Raw genomic sequence first — 17,393 nt, 5'->3', positions numbered from 1 at the left:
ACAGGACATCAGAGCACAAAATAGAGCAGTTGCAATCAGAATTTAAAGCATGCAAAAAATAGCATGATGTGGCTAGGTCATTTCTACATGAGATTTCTTAGAACAAAAATAACATGATGTGGCTAGGTTGTTTCTACATGAGATTTGTTCGAACAAAAATAGGCTCCAAAGTGATTTGTCTGACTCGGATACAGATAGCGGGATGGACGCACAGTCAGTCCAATTTATGGGTGTGGTGTGCACGTCCAAACTGCTCTCTATTGTGCGAGCGGGCCAAACTACTGAAATAATAGCTCCCATTGCAGCTATTGGGACAGGTATGGAGGCTAATCCCAAACAGCCCACAAAGCTTTGTTGTGATTTCTGTAAAAGGGAAGGGCATATGGTCAGGCACTGTTGGAACCGAGGCAGAGGAAATCCTCCTGCACATTTTAGGCAGCCTGCCGGCCCACAGAGTAGAACCAACTATTCAGTTAGGTTTTGCAACTCTTGTCACAGAAGCAGTCATATGATGCAGAGATGTTGGGATTTAACGAGGGGCAGACAGTCTCGATTCTACATGCAGCATAGGGTCGATTTTGAGCTTTCTCCTAAAACTTAGGATGTTGATTATAGGACAATGATGTTTTAATAAATTCTTCCTTTGCAACTCAAAAATTTCTATATCCATTTGTGATGGCTATATAGGTTACTTTTGTGAATGTGCTTTCTTTGATGTATACAGAGTGCTAGACAAAATGTAAATGCTCCTATTAAGTCACAAATAATAGCTTGTTTTACAATGCGTACTGCATATGGCTAAGTCCAGCTGAATGTATAGATGTGTGTGTGCTATGAAACGTAATTGCCTTGTTTCATAACAAAATGGCCTTAGATCTTTCACCATTGGTATGCTAATGTTGGGTGCTGTAAACTGAGATGCTAATACATGTCATTTTCGATATTGCTTGTGAAACCACTGAACCTACGTTGTAATTCTCACACATTGGCTAGACTTCAAACTTGCTAGATTCACATTTTCAGTTGCTTGAACGTTGTTTCGATTTACTTATATAATTGTTCTGGATTATTTCAAAATTATGTTTCTTTGTTTATTTTCTCATATTCAAAGATCATCTATTTTCTCTCAAAGGGAGAAGAGTTTGACATGTTTCATTTCAATTATACTGTTTTTATGATGCAGTGATCTTTGATCATCTTTTATATCCTTCTGACTGATTTTATAAAAAAACACATCTGAAGATGCTATTGACTAATCCAATCAGATAAACAGACAATTTTATGTTAATTGGAATGTGTATTCATCTGTGATGTACCTTCAGTTACAGTATGTGTTTGCTCTCATAAAGAAGAATTGAACATTCCTTTTAAGCTTGCTTGCAGGAAATTTGAATGTCTAAAGAAGACAATGCTAGCTGCCAAAAAGACACCATCCTGAAATGATGATGATAGGACCATGAACTGCTGGTCTGAAGATTGTTTACAGTGACTACAGTGCTGCCCCTCTGGTTTTGAACACTTCTGTCTGATGCAGAATCAGATGTCATCAAGGGAGGATTATGTAGGACAGCCCTCGAAGTGACTCTTCTTATCAACTGTTTGCAAGAATTTCCTCAGTATTGTATAAGGAATTCAACATTCTCTGTGTTGGTCTTGCCAACCCCCATTGTCTCACCTCTGAAACGAAGAGGTTACATCCTGTAGACCTGATGTCTGATTGAAGGTTAACTTTACAGTAATACTATTGGTCAAAAATTCTGATTTTGAATCCAAACAACTCAGATGCTTATAAAAGAGTCCTAGATTCATTGTTCTTTCAATTCTATCCCGGACTTGCTGTGATGAGATACCTACAGTCTTTCTCTCTCTTTCTCTCTCCCATTAGCTATGGGCCATGGCACAAACCATGGTTTCTTTGTCTCTCTCTTTCTCTCTCTGATCATGCTCAGAATAATGCCTTGTAATGCTTTGCAACTTAAGCTTTATGCCTTGTATGTGAATCCATTAATTTTAGAAAGTAATTCAATAATACACTTGTAACTGGAATTCCCTTCTCAGACATTTGATTGCCTACTACTATAACCCAACTATAGTATAGTGTTCTTGCATATTGCTAAATCATCTTTATGGAGTCAGATAAACATTTTATTGGCTAATTGTTTAGTCTTATTACAAGTCACATGTGAGGTACTTATACTATCATATATACTGTATATAGATAGACATGGAAAATATTGTACTGTATTACATTGTCATTTATCGGCGTAGGAACAAACCCCCACCTCACAAAACTTAGCAGCTTTCAAGCTCATTTCCTGCAAATCTACACATTTTGACATGTCTTAAGTATATTCATGTGATATCTGAGTGACTCAAACAATAAAACAAAATCTACAAAAAACTGTACCTAAAAAACGTTAGCTGACATGGGCTAGTTGATCAACTGTCAGAAAAATAACTCTCTAAAGTCTGCAGTGACTGACATAACAAGAGGAAAACTGCTGATGCATTACCACATTTTGAAATTGCAGTTTGTGCATTCTACTATTACAACTTTCAACAGTAAGTTGAAAGCCCGACTGAGTTCCTTATATAATTTTTGTATTTTATTTTTGTATTGACTCCGTTCTGGGTCCGGATGAGGACAGCTTCCGCCTGCTGAGGATGGCTTGGGTAGAGGATCTGAGCAGAATGGTATACAAGTAAACAGCTGATTTAGCAGCTCATTTCAGCCTTTCTGTAGTCTAATACATCTCTCTTAGGAGCCGCCAAAACACTAGAGGTGGCCCTGATAAGACTTTACTGGCTTTATATTCAGCAGAAACACTATTCCCAATTTAATTGAATTATGATGCAAGTTATACACAACACAGAGGCATGGGGAAACACAGGAGAAATACTAGAGGAAAAGATGAGACGGAGGGATCTGGCAAGACTTTTAACAACAACAGAGGTGGTCCAATGAACACACATGCACACGCACACACACATACACACACTTCATGAAACATTTAGCAACTTCACAAAATGCCCTGCTGCTCATGTAGACAGGTATAAAAGGACAGAAAACAGGTATACAAGGAAGGAATTTCGGTAGATGATCACATTATCGTTACGTTTTTTCATCACTCCTTACTCTTTCATCCCTCTTTCCTTAACTGTACTCTGAGGTTGTAGCTTAGTTATTCATCCTCCACTTCTGAAGCACAAGTTCTGCTTCAGACAGGTATCTATAGATACCACTGAACAAAAATACAAACGCAACTTGCAACAATTTCAGTTTGTATAAGGAAATCAGTCAATTGAAATAAATTCCATAGGCCTTAATCTATGGAATGTTGTCCCACTTCTCTTCAATGGCTAAGTGAAGTTGCTGGATATTGGCGGAACTGGAATACGCTGTCGTACACATCGACCCAGAGCATCTCAAACATGGTCAACGGGTGGGTGACATGTCTGGAAGAACTGGGACCTTTTCAGCTTCCAGAAATTGTGTACAGATCCTTGTGACATGGGGCCGTACATTATCATGCTGAAACATGAAGTGATGGCGGTGGATGAATGGCATGACAATGGGCCTCAAGATCTCTGTGCATTCAAATTGCCATTGATAAAAAACAATTGTGTTCATCGTCCATAGCTTATGCCTGCTAATACCATAACCCCACCGCCACCATGGGGCACTCTGTTCACAACGGTAACATCAGCAAACCACTTGCCCAAATGACTGCCATCTGCTCGGTACAGTTGAAACCGGGAATTATCTGTGAATAGCACACTTCTCCAGCGTGCCAGTGGCCATCGAAGGTGAGTGAGCATTTGCCCACTGAAGTTAGTTATGATGCCAACCTGCAGTCAGGTCATGACCCTGGTGAGGATGACGAGCATGCAGATGAGCTTCCCTGAGACGGTTTCTGACAGTTTGTGCAGAAATTCTTCGGTAGCATTTAGGGTGATAAGGCTTCTGCAGAAGTAAGGGCATACATTCTTCATGGAGCATAGCAGTGGTGTTGTAAAAAATCGTCCCGAAATCGTCCCACCTACTCAACAGCCAGTGGAATCCCATGGCGCGATATTGAAATACCTTAGAAATGCTATTACTTCAATTTCTCAATTTGACTATTTTACACCAATTTAAAGACAAGACTCTCGTTAATCTAACCACACTGTCTGATTTCAAAAAGGCTTTACAACGAAAGCAAAACATTAGATTATGTCAGCAGAGTACCCAGCCAGAAATAATCAGACACCCATTTTTCAAGCTAGCATATAACGTCACATAAACCCAAACCACAGCTAAATGCAGCACTAACCTTTGATGATCTTCATCAGATGACACTCCTAGGACATTATGTTATACAATACATGCATGTTTTGTTCAATCAAGTTTTTATTTATATAAAAAACCTGCTTTTTACATTAGCATGTGACGTTCAGACTCTAGCATACCCACCGCAAACTTCCGGTGAATTTACTAAATTACTCACGATAAACATTCACAAAAAACATAACAATTATTTAAAGAATTATAGATACAGAACTCCTTTATGCAATCGCTATGTCCGATTTTAAAATAGCTTTTCGGCAAAAGCACATTTTGCAATATTCTGAGTAGATAGCTCGCCATCACGGGCTAGCTATTTTGACACCCACCAAGTTTGGCACTCACCAAACTCAAATTTACTATAAGAAAAATTGGATTACCTTTGCTGTTCTTCGTCAGAATGCACTCCCAGGACTTCTACTTCAATAACAAATGTTGGTTTGGTTCAAAATAATCCATAGTTATGTTCAAATATCCTCTGTTTTGTTCGTGCGTTCAAGACACTATCCGAAGGGTAACGAAGGGTGACGCGCCCGGCGCGTGACAACAAATTTCTAAATATTCCATTAAGGTACTTCGAAGCATGTCAACCGCTGTTTAAAATCAATTTTTATGCGATTTTTCTCGTAAAAAAGCGATAATATTCCAACCGGGAAACCCTGTTTTCGTTCAAAGACTCAAAATCTAAAATGGACTCTTCACGTGCACGCGCGCCCCCGTCTCATTGTTCTCAGATCGACCACTTACCAAATGCGCTACTGTTTTTCAGCCATGGGCTGCAAAGTCATCATTCAACGTTCTGGCGCCCTCTGAGAGCCTATGGGAGCTGTAGGAAGTGTCACGTTACAGCAGAGATCCTCAGTTTTCAATAAAGAGAGTGTAGAAGGCCAAGAAATGGTCAGAGAGGGCACTTCCTGTACAGAATCTTCTCAGGTTTTTGCCTGCCATATGAGTTCTGTTATACTCACAGGCACCATTCAAACAGTTTTAGAAACTTTAGGGTGTTTTCTATCGAAATCTACTAATTATATGCATATTATAGTTTCTGGGCAGTAGTAATAACCAGATTAAATCGGGTACGTTTTTTATCCGGCCGTGCAAATACTGCCCCCTACCCTAGAGAGGTTAAATTAGGTAAGAAATTAGACAATATATAACAGAATAATACACTGAGTGTACAAAACCTTATGAACACTGCTGGGCTTTTCACGTTCAACAGTTTCATGTGTGAATTAAGAATGGTCCACCACCCAAAGGACATCCAGTGCACTTGAAACAACAGTGAGAAGCACTGGAGTCAACATGGGCCAGCATCACTGTGGAGCGCTTTCGACACCTTGTAGAGTCCATGCCCCGATGAATTGAGGCTGTTCTGAGGGCAAAACGTGGTGGGGAGTGTTTGTACATTCAGTGTATTCCTCTTGGGAGACACTTTTATACAAAGGACATGTAAGTAAGCGTTTCACAATTAAAGGCGCTGCATGGGCAATCTGCAGCATTTAGCGTGATACAGCCTCTGCAGAAGTCAGGGCATTCATACAGCTTGCTCTTCATGGAGCAGCGCAGAGCTGTTGTGAAGGAAGCTGTCAAGGAAGGGAGTTTATGTTTGTAGTGGACCTCCCACCTCCACCTACCATCAACCAATTACGTCAATGCGGAGCTATACGGAGCCCTTCGGATGCTCCGCAATTGTATCACACCATCCATACGGCGCCTCCGACCACATTTTCGAAATTAAGCATAAATTGGCTTTTAGTCAACACCTGTTGTTTACAAAGCTTGTGACAAATAAGATTTGATTTGATTTGACATTTAGGGGGTATCCGATGATTCATAAGGCCAAATTGTGAGCAGAAGCTTTGTTAAATTAGGTAAGAATTTAGACAATATATAACACAATAATATACACTGATGGTACAAAACATTATGAACACTGCTCGGTGACTTACAGTCCAGTCAGTGTATCTATTTTCAGTGCCCTTATAGTCCATGCTATTTGGAATCCTTGGGATGTCCCTAACCCATTGAAGATGAAATGTAAAATGGTTAAGGTAAGGGTTAAGGTTATGTAAGGTTTATGATTAAGGTTAGGGTTGGGTAAGGGTAGGGGTTAAGGTTAGGTTTAGTGTTTACGGTAGGAACACCCCAATGATCCCGGATAGCACTATCCATGCTCTTACCAACTGAGCCATTACCAATATGATTGTACAGACTGTATCTGGAACTAGTGTAAGACTGTAAACACATGGACAGTGTCCTTGACCCAGGTAAATTGGGCTTCAACAAGGCTGATCGTTAGTGAACGATGGTGAACGATCTCTATCAATAAAATAAAAATCAGCATGTCAGCATACAGTAGCTAGGAATCTACACATTGCCCAAGGTATGGCGTATTGCTGTTCTGACCATGAGAAAAGGACACAGTATCATAACCAAACATTCTGTCCTCCACTCAGGTCCTAAACAACTAAATTAATCAAATAATCTCAAGGACCCTGTACATGTCCTCTGAAGCAGTCTCCCCAAATGTGGAGACAAGCTTTGACACTGAAAAGGGCATGTCTGACACTGTCTGGCTAATTGGGAACATTGCTTCTTCTTTCTTCTTCTTAATACTCAGTAGGAGTGCTATAAACAGTATGAGAGAATTTACATCCCTAATGGGACCCGATATCCTATATAGTGCACTACTTTTCACCATAGTCCTATGCACTTTGGTCAAAAATAGTGCACTTAGTAGGAAACAGGGTGCGATTTTGGACGCAAACAGAAGACTACACTGACGTGTGCAAATTAACTCGGAGAGCATGGAGAGGCCCATCTGGGTTAGACACAATCGTGAACATCCTAGCTGGATAAAGTGTCGATCGGATTACTGTTATCAAGAGACACTTAGACAGGATCTTCCCTGGACTGGCTACAGTAGCTAAGGCGGCAGGCAGTGGTTAGAGCGTTGGACTAGTAACCGAAAGTTTGCATGATCGAATCCCCGACCCGACAAGGTAAAAACCTGTTGTTCTGCCCCTGAACATGGCAGTTAACCCACTGTTCCTAGGCTGTCATTGAAAATAAGAATTTGTTCTTAAAACCTGTTGGGGATAGGGGGCAGTATTTGCACGGCCGGATAAAAAACGTACCCGATTTAATCTGGTTACTACTCCCGCCCAGTAACGAGAATATGCATATAATTAGTAGATTTGGATAGAAAACACTCTAAAGTTTCTAAAACTGTTTGAATGGTGTCTGTGAGTATAACAGAACGCATATGGCAGTCAAAACCCTGAGACAAATCCTAACAGGAAATGGAAATCTGATGTGTGGAATCACTTCAAACCTTTGCCATTGAAACACACAGGGACTTATTAATCATTTAGCACTTCCTAAGGCTTCCACTAGATGTCAACAGTCTTTACAAAGTGGTTTGAGTCTTCTATGGTAGAAACTGACCCAAAGAGAGGCTTGGGAAGTTGGTCACAGGGGGAAGGCCATTACTACTATGACGCGGGCGCCCATGGGAACCCTTTTGTTCCGAAACGTTTAGTAAGACAATGCAATCGTCCGCCTTGAATATTATTGAAGCTCTGGTTGAAAAAGGCCCTAAAGATTTATGTTATACAACATTTGACATGTTTGAATGAACGTAAATATATATTTTTTGCACATTTGTGACGACAAGTCCCGCGCGCTGCAGTACATTATGAGTAGCCTTCGGAACACGCTAACAAGAAGGAACTATTGGGACATAAATTATTAACTTTTTCGAACAAAACTACATTTGTTGTGGACCTGGGATCCCTGGAAGTGCCTTCTGATGTAGATAATCAAAGGTAAGGGAATATTTTCAATAGTATATTTGATTTTAGATGGTTCCAAGATGGCGCTAACATGTATCGCCTAGCTTATTTTTCTGAGCATACCACGTTGTTTATTGCAAAGTGTGATTTCCCAGTAAAGTTATTTTTAAATCTGGCAATGCGGTTGCATTTATGAGATGTTAATCTATAATTCTTTGAATGACAATATTACATTTTAACAATGTTTTCGAATAGTAATTTTGTAAATTGTAGCGCTGATCCACCAGCATTTGAGGGAAAATATTTTCTGAACATCACGCGCCGATGTAAAATGCTGTTTTTATATATAAATATGAACTTTATCGAACAGAAAATGCATGTATTGTGTAACATGATGTCCTAGGAGTGTCATCTGATGAAGATTGTCAAAGGTTAGTGCTGCATTTAGCTGTGTTTTGGGTATTTGTGATGCTTGCTTGTTGCTTTGAAAATGGCAGTGTGATTTTTTTTGGCACGGTACTCTCCTAACATAATCTAATGTTTTGCTTTTGCTGTAAAGCCTTTTTGAAATCGGACAACGTGGTTCGATTCAGGAGAGGTGTATCTATAAAATGGTGTAAAATAGTCATATGTTTGAGAAATGTAAGTTATAGCTGTTGACTAGGGTGGGACGTTGACTAGGGTGGGACGTTCCCAGACAGGTTAACTGACTTGCCTTCTTAAATAAAGGTAAAAAAAATTATTGGTTGTCACAATGTATTGTCATGAAAACAATCTCACAACCTATCTGCAACGCTGTGACAATGTCATATCATAATGTTATCATAGGTCACTCAGATACAATCTTCTCTGGAGAAGGTGACAGTACTGTAGGTGGATGAAGGTAAAAAAAATGGCTTGTAATACAGTGTCCCTATTCGGACAGCTTCAGTCTCTACAACTTCTGCTGTCTTAGCAGAGGCTGTCCTAATATAGACATTGTCGTAACAATGCTGTCACAAGGTAATATCATGGCAACTTTCCTCACAACTTGCCAAAAACCTTTGTGATAATGTTGTCAGAGGTAATGTCCTGACTAACTTTCTGCAACATTGTGAAAATAGCATATATTTTTCGGGATGTAGTCACACTGGTAGAAATATATTATTTACAGTTTTAGTATTAATGTAAATGCTTTGGAGGATAACCTGGGGAAATGGCCGTATTTACAGTTTTAGTACTACTGTAAATGCTTTGGAGGATAACCTGGGGAAATGGCCTTATTTACAGTTTTAGTACTACTGTAAATGCTTTGGAGGATAACCTGGAGAAATGGCCTTATTTACAGTATTAGTACTACTGTAAATGCTTTGGAGGATAACCTGGGGAAATGGCCTTATTTACAGTTTTAGTATTAATGTAAATGCTTTGGAGGATAACCTGGGGAAATGGCCTTATGTACAGTATTAGTACTACTGTAAATGCTTTGGAGGATAACCTGGGGAAATGGCCTTATTTACAGTTTTACTATTAATGTAAATGCATTGGAGGATAACCTGGGGAAATGGCCTTATTTACAGTTTTAGTACTACTGTAAATGCTTTGGAGGACAACATTGGGAAATGGCTTATCCAGTCTCAAATCTCTGGAAGACTGAAACAGGTTTACCTCAAGATTTTCCCTGTATTTAGCGCCATCCATCATTCCTTCAGTTCTGACCAATTTCCCAGTCCCTGCAGATGGAAAAACATCCCCACAGCAGCCACCACCATGCTTCACCGTGGGGATGTTGTTCTCAGGATGATGAAAGGTGTTGGGTTTACGCCAGACATAGCGTTTTCCTTGATAGCCAAAAAGTTAAACTTTTGTCTCATCTGACCAGAGTACCTTCTTCCATATGTTTGGTGAGTCTCCCACATGCCTTTTGGTGAACACCAAACATGTTAGCTTATTTTTTTCTTTAAGCATTGGCTTTTTTCAGGCCACTCTTCCGTAAAGCCCAGCTCTGTGGAGTGTATGGCTTAAAGTGGTCCTATGGACAGATACTCCAATCTCCGCTGTGGAGCTTTGCAGCTCCTTCAGGGTTATCTTTGGTCTCTTTGTTGCCTCTCTGATTAATGCCCTCCTTGCCTGGTCCCTGAGTTTTGGTGGGCAGCCCTCTCTTGGTAGGTTTGTCGTGGTGCCATATTCTTTTCATTTTTAATAATGGATTTAATGGTGCTCCATGGGATGTTCAAAGTTTCAGATATTTGTTTATAACCCAACCCTGATCTGTACTTCTCCACAACTTTGTCCCTGACCTGTTTGGAGAGCTCCTTGGTCTTCATGGTGTCGCTTGCTTGGTGGTGCCCCTTGCTTAGTGGTGTTGCAGACTCTGGGGTCTTTCAGAACAGGTGTATATATACTGAGATCATGTGACAGATCATGTGACACTTAGATTGCTCACAGGTGGACTTTATTTAACTAATTATGTGACTTCTGAAGGTAATTGGTTGCACCAGATCTTATTTAGGGGCTTCATAGCAAAGGGGGTGAATACATATGCACGCACCACTTTACGTTTTTAATTTCTTTATAGTTTTTTGAAACAAGTGATTTTTTTCATTTCACTTCACCAATTTGGACTATTTTGCATATGTTCATTACACGAAATCCAAATAAAAATCAATTTAAATTACAGGTTGTAATGCAACAAAATAGGAAAAACACCAATGGGGATGAATACTTTTGCAAGGCACTGTATTTTAAAAATGCACAAATCATTTCGGGGGGGTTGTCCCTTTTTCATTTTTCTCTCTCTCTTCTCCTCCCTCTATCCTTCTCTCTCGCTCTCTCCCTCAGAGGGTTCTGCTGGTGTCGTCCCAGAAGCCTAAGCGTCACGCTCTAGTGGTCCATGTGAGTGACGGCTGTGATCGTGCTGGTGTCAGCTCTTCCTTTATCCCCCACCCCTCCAACCCTCTAACCGTCTACCCCCTGACAGGGAACCCAGCTTAAGGGGAATGCGAGGGACTCCCACCCCCAGATGGATAAAACGCATCCCTCAAATCTCTCCGTCTCTTTCAGAGAAAGAATTCATGGAATCCGACGATCCTGACCAGAATGACAAAACAGACTACCACTAAACATGATGCAACCAAATGCCATCCATTGTCTAGAAATGTCCTTATCATCTTCAATAGCTTTACAGTAAAACAAAGCCAACATGAAGGGAACACGAAACATTCCTAGAACTGCAGAGTGCTCTTTGCATTCTCTGCACGTACTCATATGGACCTGACTCTTAACATTTACAGTGGGGTCCGGAATTATTGGATCTCTTGATAAAAGTGAGCAAAAAAGACTGTATTTTTTATTTTTTTTACAAAATCTCAGCTATATTGTATGCTTCAAGAAATTGAAAAAATTATATTATTTCATACCAGAGCAGAAACATACTTTGTTTTATCCATTCCACTTTTCCGAACTGCAAAATAAAGTTTTGAACCGGTTTGAACACCAAAAAAGTAACGGTTTATATTGTTCATTTCAGTTCCATTTTAAACTTCTGATATCCAATTTTTTTTTACATGTAATTTTTTCCTAAATGGATAGAGCAGCTTGCTATGGAGTGGGAAAGCTATGTATATCCTTTGGACAGTGTGGGCAGCACTGGGCATCTTATTGTATATGCTTTGGACAGCGCTGGGCATCTTATTGTTATGACTATTTTGTCCCCCGCGACGCCATTTCCAAACCTAGCCAACTATTACCAACGAGCAGCATTGTAGAAACTAAATACATTACAAAGGAACGTCTTGATTAGTGTTATGTTAGCTAGCTACATAGTTGCCTTTGTATCATGATAAGGTGTAGTACTGAAACTATCGAGGTTACCTAGCCAGCTACACTTTCAAACAAAGTCAACAACGCAGCCACTGCTAGCTAGCCTACTTCACCAGCCAGCAGTACTGTATCATTTTAATCATTTTAGTCAATAAGATTTTTGCAACGTAAGCTTAACTTTCTGAACATTCGAGACGTGTAGTCCACTTGTCATTCCAATCTCCTTTGCATTAGCGTAGCCTCTTCTGTAGCCTGTCAACTATGTGTCTGTCTATCCCTGTTCTCTCCCCTCTGCACAGGGCATACAAACACTTCACACCGCGTGGCCGCTGCCACTCTAACCTGGTGGTCCCAGCGCGCACGACCCACGTGGAGTTCCAGGTCTCCGGCAGCCTCTGGAACTGCCGGTCTGCGGCCAACAAGGCAGAGTTAATCTCAGCCTATGCTACCCTCCAGTCCCTCGACTTCTTGGCGCTGACAGAAACATGGATTACCACAGGTAACACTGCTACTCCTACTGCGCTCTCCTCGTCTGCCCACGTGTTCTCGCACACCCCGAGAGCTTCTGGTCAGCGGGGTGGTGGCACTGGGATCCTCATCTCTCCCAAGTGGACATTCTCTCTTTCTCCCCTGACCAATCTGTCTATCGCCTCCTTTGAATTCCATGCTGTCACAGTTACCAGCCCTTTCAAGCTTAACATCCTTATCATTTATCGCCCTCCAGGTTCCCTTGGAGAGTTCATCAATGAGCTTGACGCCTTGATAAGTTCCTTTCCTGAGGATGGCTCACCTCTCACAGTTCTGGGTGACCTTAACCTGTTAGGGCTAGGGGGCAGTATTGACACGGCTGGATAAAAAACTTACCCGATTTAATCTGGTTACTACTCCTGCCCAGTAACTAGAATATGCATATAATTATTGGCTTTGGATAGAAAACACACTAAAGTTTCTAAAACTGTTTGAATGGTGTCTGTGAGTATAACAGAACTCATATGGCAGGCAGAAACCTGAGAAGATTTCATGCAGGAAGTGGCCTGTCTGACAAGGTGTCGTTCTTCTTGCCTCTGTTTATTGAAGACTGAGGATCTCTGCTATAACGTGACACTTCCTATGGCTCCCATAGGCTCTCAGAAGGCGGCAAAAAGCTGAATCGTGGCTTTGCAGGCTCTGGCTGAAAAAAAGTAGCGCGTTTGGGTAGTGGCTGGTTACAGTACTGTGAGACTCAGGCGCGTGCCCGCGTCGACCGAATGCTTTGTTTTCTTTCCTCTGTTTACCTAAACGCAGATTCCCGGTCGGAATATTATCGCTTTTTACGAGAAAAATGGCATAAAAATGGATTTTAAACAGCAGTTGACATGCTTCGACGTACGGTAATGGAATATTTAGAATTTTTTTGTCACGAATTGCGCCATGCTCGTGACCCTTATTTACACTTCGGATAGTGTCTTGAACGCACGAACAAAACGCCGCTATTTGGATATAACGATGGATTATTTTGGACCAAACCAACATTTGTTATTGAAGTAGCAGTCCTGGGAATGCATTCTGACGAAGAACATCAAAGGTAATCAAACTTTTGTAATAGTAAATCTGACTTTGGTCAGGGCTAAACTTGGTGGGTGTCTAAATAGCTAGCCATGATGGCTGGGCTATCTACTGAGAATATTGCAAAATGTGCTTTCACCGAAAAGCTTTTTTAAAATCGGACACCTCGATTGCACAAAGGAGTTCTGTATCTATAATTCTTAAAATAATTGTTCTGTTTTTTGTGAACGTTTATCGTGAGTAATTTAGTAAATTCACCGGAGGTTTGCGGGGGGTATGCTAGTTCTGAACGTCACATGCTAATGTAAAAAGCTGTTTTTTGATATAAATATGAACTTGATTGAACAAAACATGCATGTATTGTATAACATAATGTCCTAGGTGTGTCATCTGATGAAGATCATCAAAGGTTAGTGCTGCATTTAGCTGTCATCTGGGTTTTTGTGACATTATATGCTAGCTTGAAAAATGGGTGTCTGATTATTTCTGTCTGGGTACTCTGCTGACATAATCTAATGTTTTGCTTTCGTTGTGAAGCCTTTTTGAAATCGGACAGTGTGGTTAGATTAACGAGAGTCTTGTCTTTAAAATGGTGTAAAATAGTCATATGTTTGAGAAATTGAAGTAATAGGATTTCTAAGGTATTTGAAAATCGTGCCACGGGATTACACTGGCTGTTGCGTAGGTGGGACGATTTCGCTCTCTCTCCCGCTACTCTCTCCTCTTCCATCCTATCATCTCTTCCCTCTGCTCAAACCTTCTCCAACCTATCTCCCGATTCTGCCTCCTCAACCCTCCTCTCCTCCCTTTCTGTATCCTTTGACTCTCTATGTCCCCTATCCTCCAGGCCGGCTCGGTCCTCCCCTCCTGCTCCGTGGCTCGACGACTCATTGCGAGCTCACAGAACAGGGCTCCGGGCAGCCGAGCGGAAATGGAGGAAAACTCGCCTCCCTGCGGACCTGGCATCCTTTCACTCCCTCCTCTCTACATTTTCCTCTTCTGTCTCTGCTGTTAAAGCCACTTTCTACCACTCTAAATTCCAAGCATCTGCCTCTAACCCTAGGAAGCTCTTTGCCACCTTCTCCTCCCTCCTGAATCCTCCCCCCCCCCTCCCTCTCTGCGGATGACTTCGTCAACCATTTTGAAAAGAAGGTCGACGACATCCGATCCTCGTTTGCTAAGTCAAACGACACCTCTGGTCATGCTCACACTGCCCTACCCTGTGCTTTGACCTCTTTCTCCCCTCTCTCTCCAGATGAAATCTCGCGTCTTGTGACGGCCGGCCGCCCAACAACCTGCCCGCTTGACCCTATCCCCTCCTCTCTTCTCCAGACCATTTCCGGAGACCTTCTTCCTTACCTCACCTCGCTCATCAACTCATCCTTGACCGCTGGCTACGTCCCTTCCGTCTTCAAGAGAGCAAGAGTTGCACCCCTTCTCAAAAAAACCTACACTCAATCCCTCCGATGTCAACAACTACAGACCAGTATCCCTTCTTTCTTTTCTCTCCAAAACTCTTGAACGTGCCGTCCTTGGCCAGCTCTCCTGCTATCTCTCTTAGAATGACCTTCTTGATCCAAATCAGTCAGGTTTCAAGACTGGTCATTCAACTGAGACTGCTCTTCTCTGTGTCACGGAGGCTCTCCGCACTGCTAAAGCTAACTCTCTCTCCTCTGCTCTCATCCTTCTAGATCTATCTGCTGCCTTCGATACAGTGAACCATCAGATCCTCCTCTCCACCCTCTCCGAGTTGGGCATCTCCGGCGCGGCTCACGCTTGGATTGCGTCCTACCTGACAGGTCGCTCCTACCAGGTGGCGTGGCGAGAATCCGTCTCCGCACCACGTGCTCTCACCACTGGTGTCCCCCAGGGCTCTGTTCTAGGCCCTCTCCTATTCTCGCTATACACCAAGTCACTTGGCTCTGTCATATCCTCACATGGTCTCTCCTATCATTGCTATGCAGACGACACACAATTAATCTTCTCCTTTCCCCCTTTTTATTTTTATTTTTTTATTTTTTTTATTTTAGTCATTTAGCAGACGCTCTTATCCAGAGCGACTTACAGTAGTGAATGCATACATTTCATACATTTATTTTTCTGTGCTGGCCCCCCGTGGGAATCGAACCCACAACCCTGGCGTTGCAAACACCATGCTCTACCAACTGAGCTACAGGGAAGGCCTTCTGATAACCAGGTGGCGAATCGCATCTCTGCATGTCTGGCAGACATATCAGTGTGGATGACGGATCACCACCTCAAGCTGAACCTCGGCAAGATGGAGCTGCTCTTCCTCCCGGGGAAGGACTGCCCGTTCCATGATCTCGCCATCACGGTTGACAACTCCATTGTGTCCTCCTCCCAGAGTGCTAAGAACCTTGGCGTGACCCTGGACAACACCCTGTCGTTCTCCACTAACATCAAGGCGGTGACTCGATCCTGTAGGTTCATGCTCTACAACATTCGCAGAGTACGACCCTGCCTCACACAGGAAGCGACGCAGGTCCTAATCCAAGCACTTGTCATCTCCCGTCTGGATTACTGCAACTCGCTGTTGGCTGGGCTCTCTGCCTGTGCCATTAAACCCCTACAACTCATCCAGAATGCCGCAGCCCGTCTGGTGTTCAACCTTCCCAAGTTCTCTCACGTCACCCCGCTCCTCCGCTCTCTCCACTGGCTTCCAGTTGAAGCTCGCATCCGCTACAAGACCTCCGTACCTTCAGGCTCTGATCAGGCCCTACACCCAAACAAGGGCACTGCGTTCATCCACCTCTGGCCTGCTCGCCTCCCTACCTCTGAGAAAGCACAGTTCCCGCTCAGCCCAGTCAAAACTGTTCGCTGCTCTGGCACCCCAATGGTGGAACAAGCTCCCTCACGACGCCAGGACAGCGGAGTCAATCACCACCTTCCGGAGACACCTGAAACCCCACCTCTTTAAGGAATACCTGGGATAGGATAAAGTAATCCTTCTAACCCCCCCTAAAAGATATAGATGTACTATTGTAAAGTGGTTGTTCCACTCGATATCATAAGGTGAATGCACCAATTTGTAAGTCGCTCTGGATAAGAGCGTCTGCTAAATGACTTAAATGTAAATGTAAATGTAAATCTGAATTAGGCCCACAGAGTTATACTGATGGAGGAGCTATAGAATAAACTTTGAATGTCTTTGAACTTCAGAGAGTTGGCTTAACTAATGTTGGACAAGAGCTAGCCCGTGATCATGACTCCCAATTCCATTACATTACACATAATGCCGCCTAGAGTTTTCGAGAGCTAGACCAGAGCTAGCTAACAAACTAGCTAGCTGTCAAGCTTGTGTGTAGAGCAGCACCAGAATTGAAATAAAACCACTTCTTACCTTTTTGCAATTAATAAATCCAATCTGAAACGTGATAACTATAATCTCCTTAACTAAGATTTAAAAAGTTAATCCATTGTTCTCTAATAAAAAATTGGTCTCCCTAATTTCTAATTTCTGAATGATGCGAAGATTTTCAGCTGGCAGGCAGGCAAGCAGACACTGGAATAAGTTTCTGAGTGACAGTCAGGGCTTTGCATAAGCACTTGTTTGTGGGTTTGGGAAAAAATGCCCGGAACGTAAAATAACATAGTTCCTATGCTTTTAAAATAATGGTTATTTTCCAGAACAGTATAGATCACTTTTGTTTTCTGTTCTGGTTCTGTTCCTCGAACCGGTTCCAACCCATGTTTTAAACTAATACAATTGGTAAAAACATTTTGGATCCTCTGTTTTCAGTACTCCAGCACCCTCCCCTAGGGCAGATAATAACACTGAACCTTTTTCTATCATGTTTTATGAGATTGCAGAACACATTGGGGAGGGATCTTAGACCATTCCTCCATACAGAATCTTTCCAGATCATTGATATCCTTTGTCTGCGCTTATGGACTGCCGTCTTCAATTC

This window comes from Salmo salar, chromosome 28, assembly GCF_965601325.2.
Source record: "Salmo salar chromosome 28, fSalSal1, whole genome shotgun sequence".
Classification (NCBI taxonomy): domain Eukaryota; kingdom Metazoa; phylum Chordata; class Actinopteri; order Salmoniformes; family Salmonidae; genus Salmo; species Salmo salar.
The sequence above is the reverse complement of the archived record's forward strand: the minus strand, read 5'-3'. Positions refer to the sequence as shown.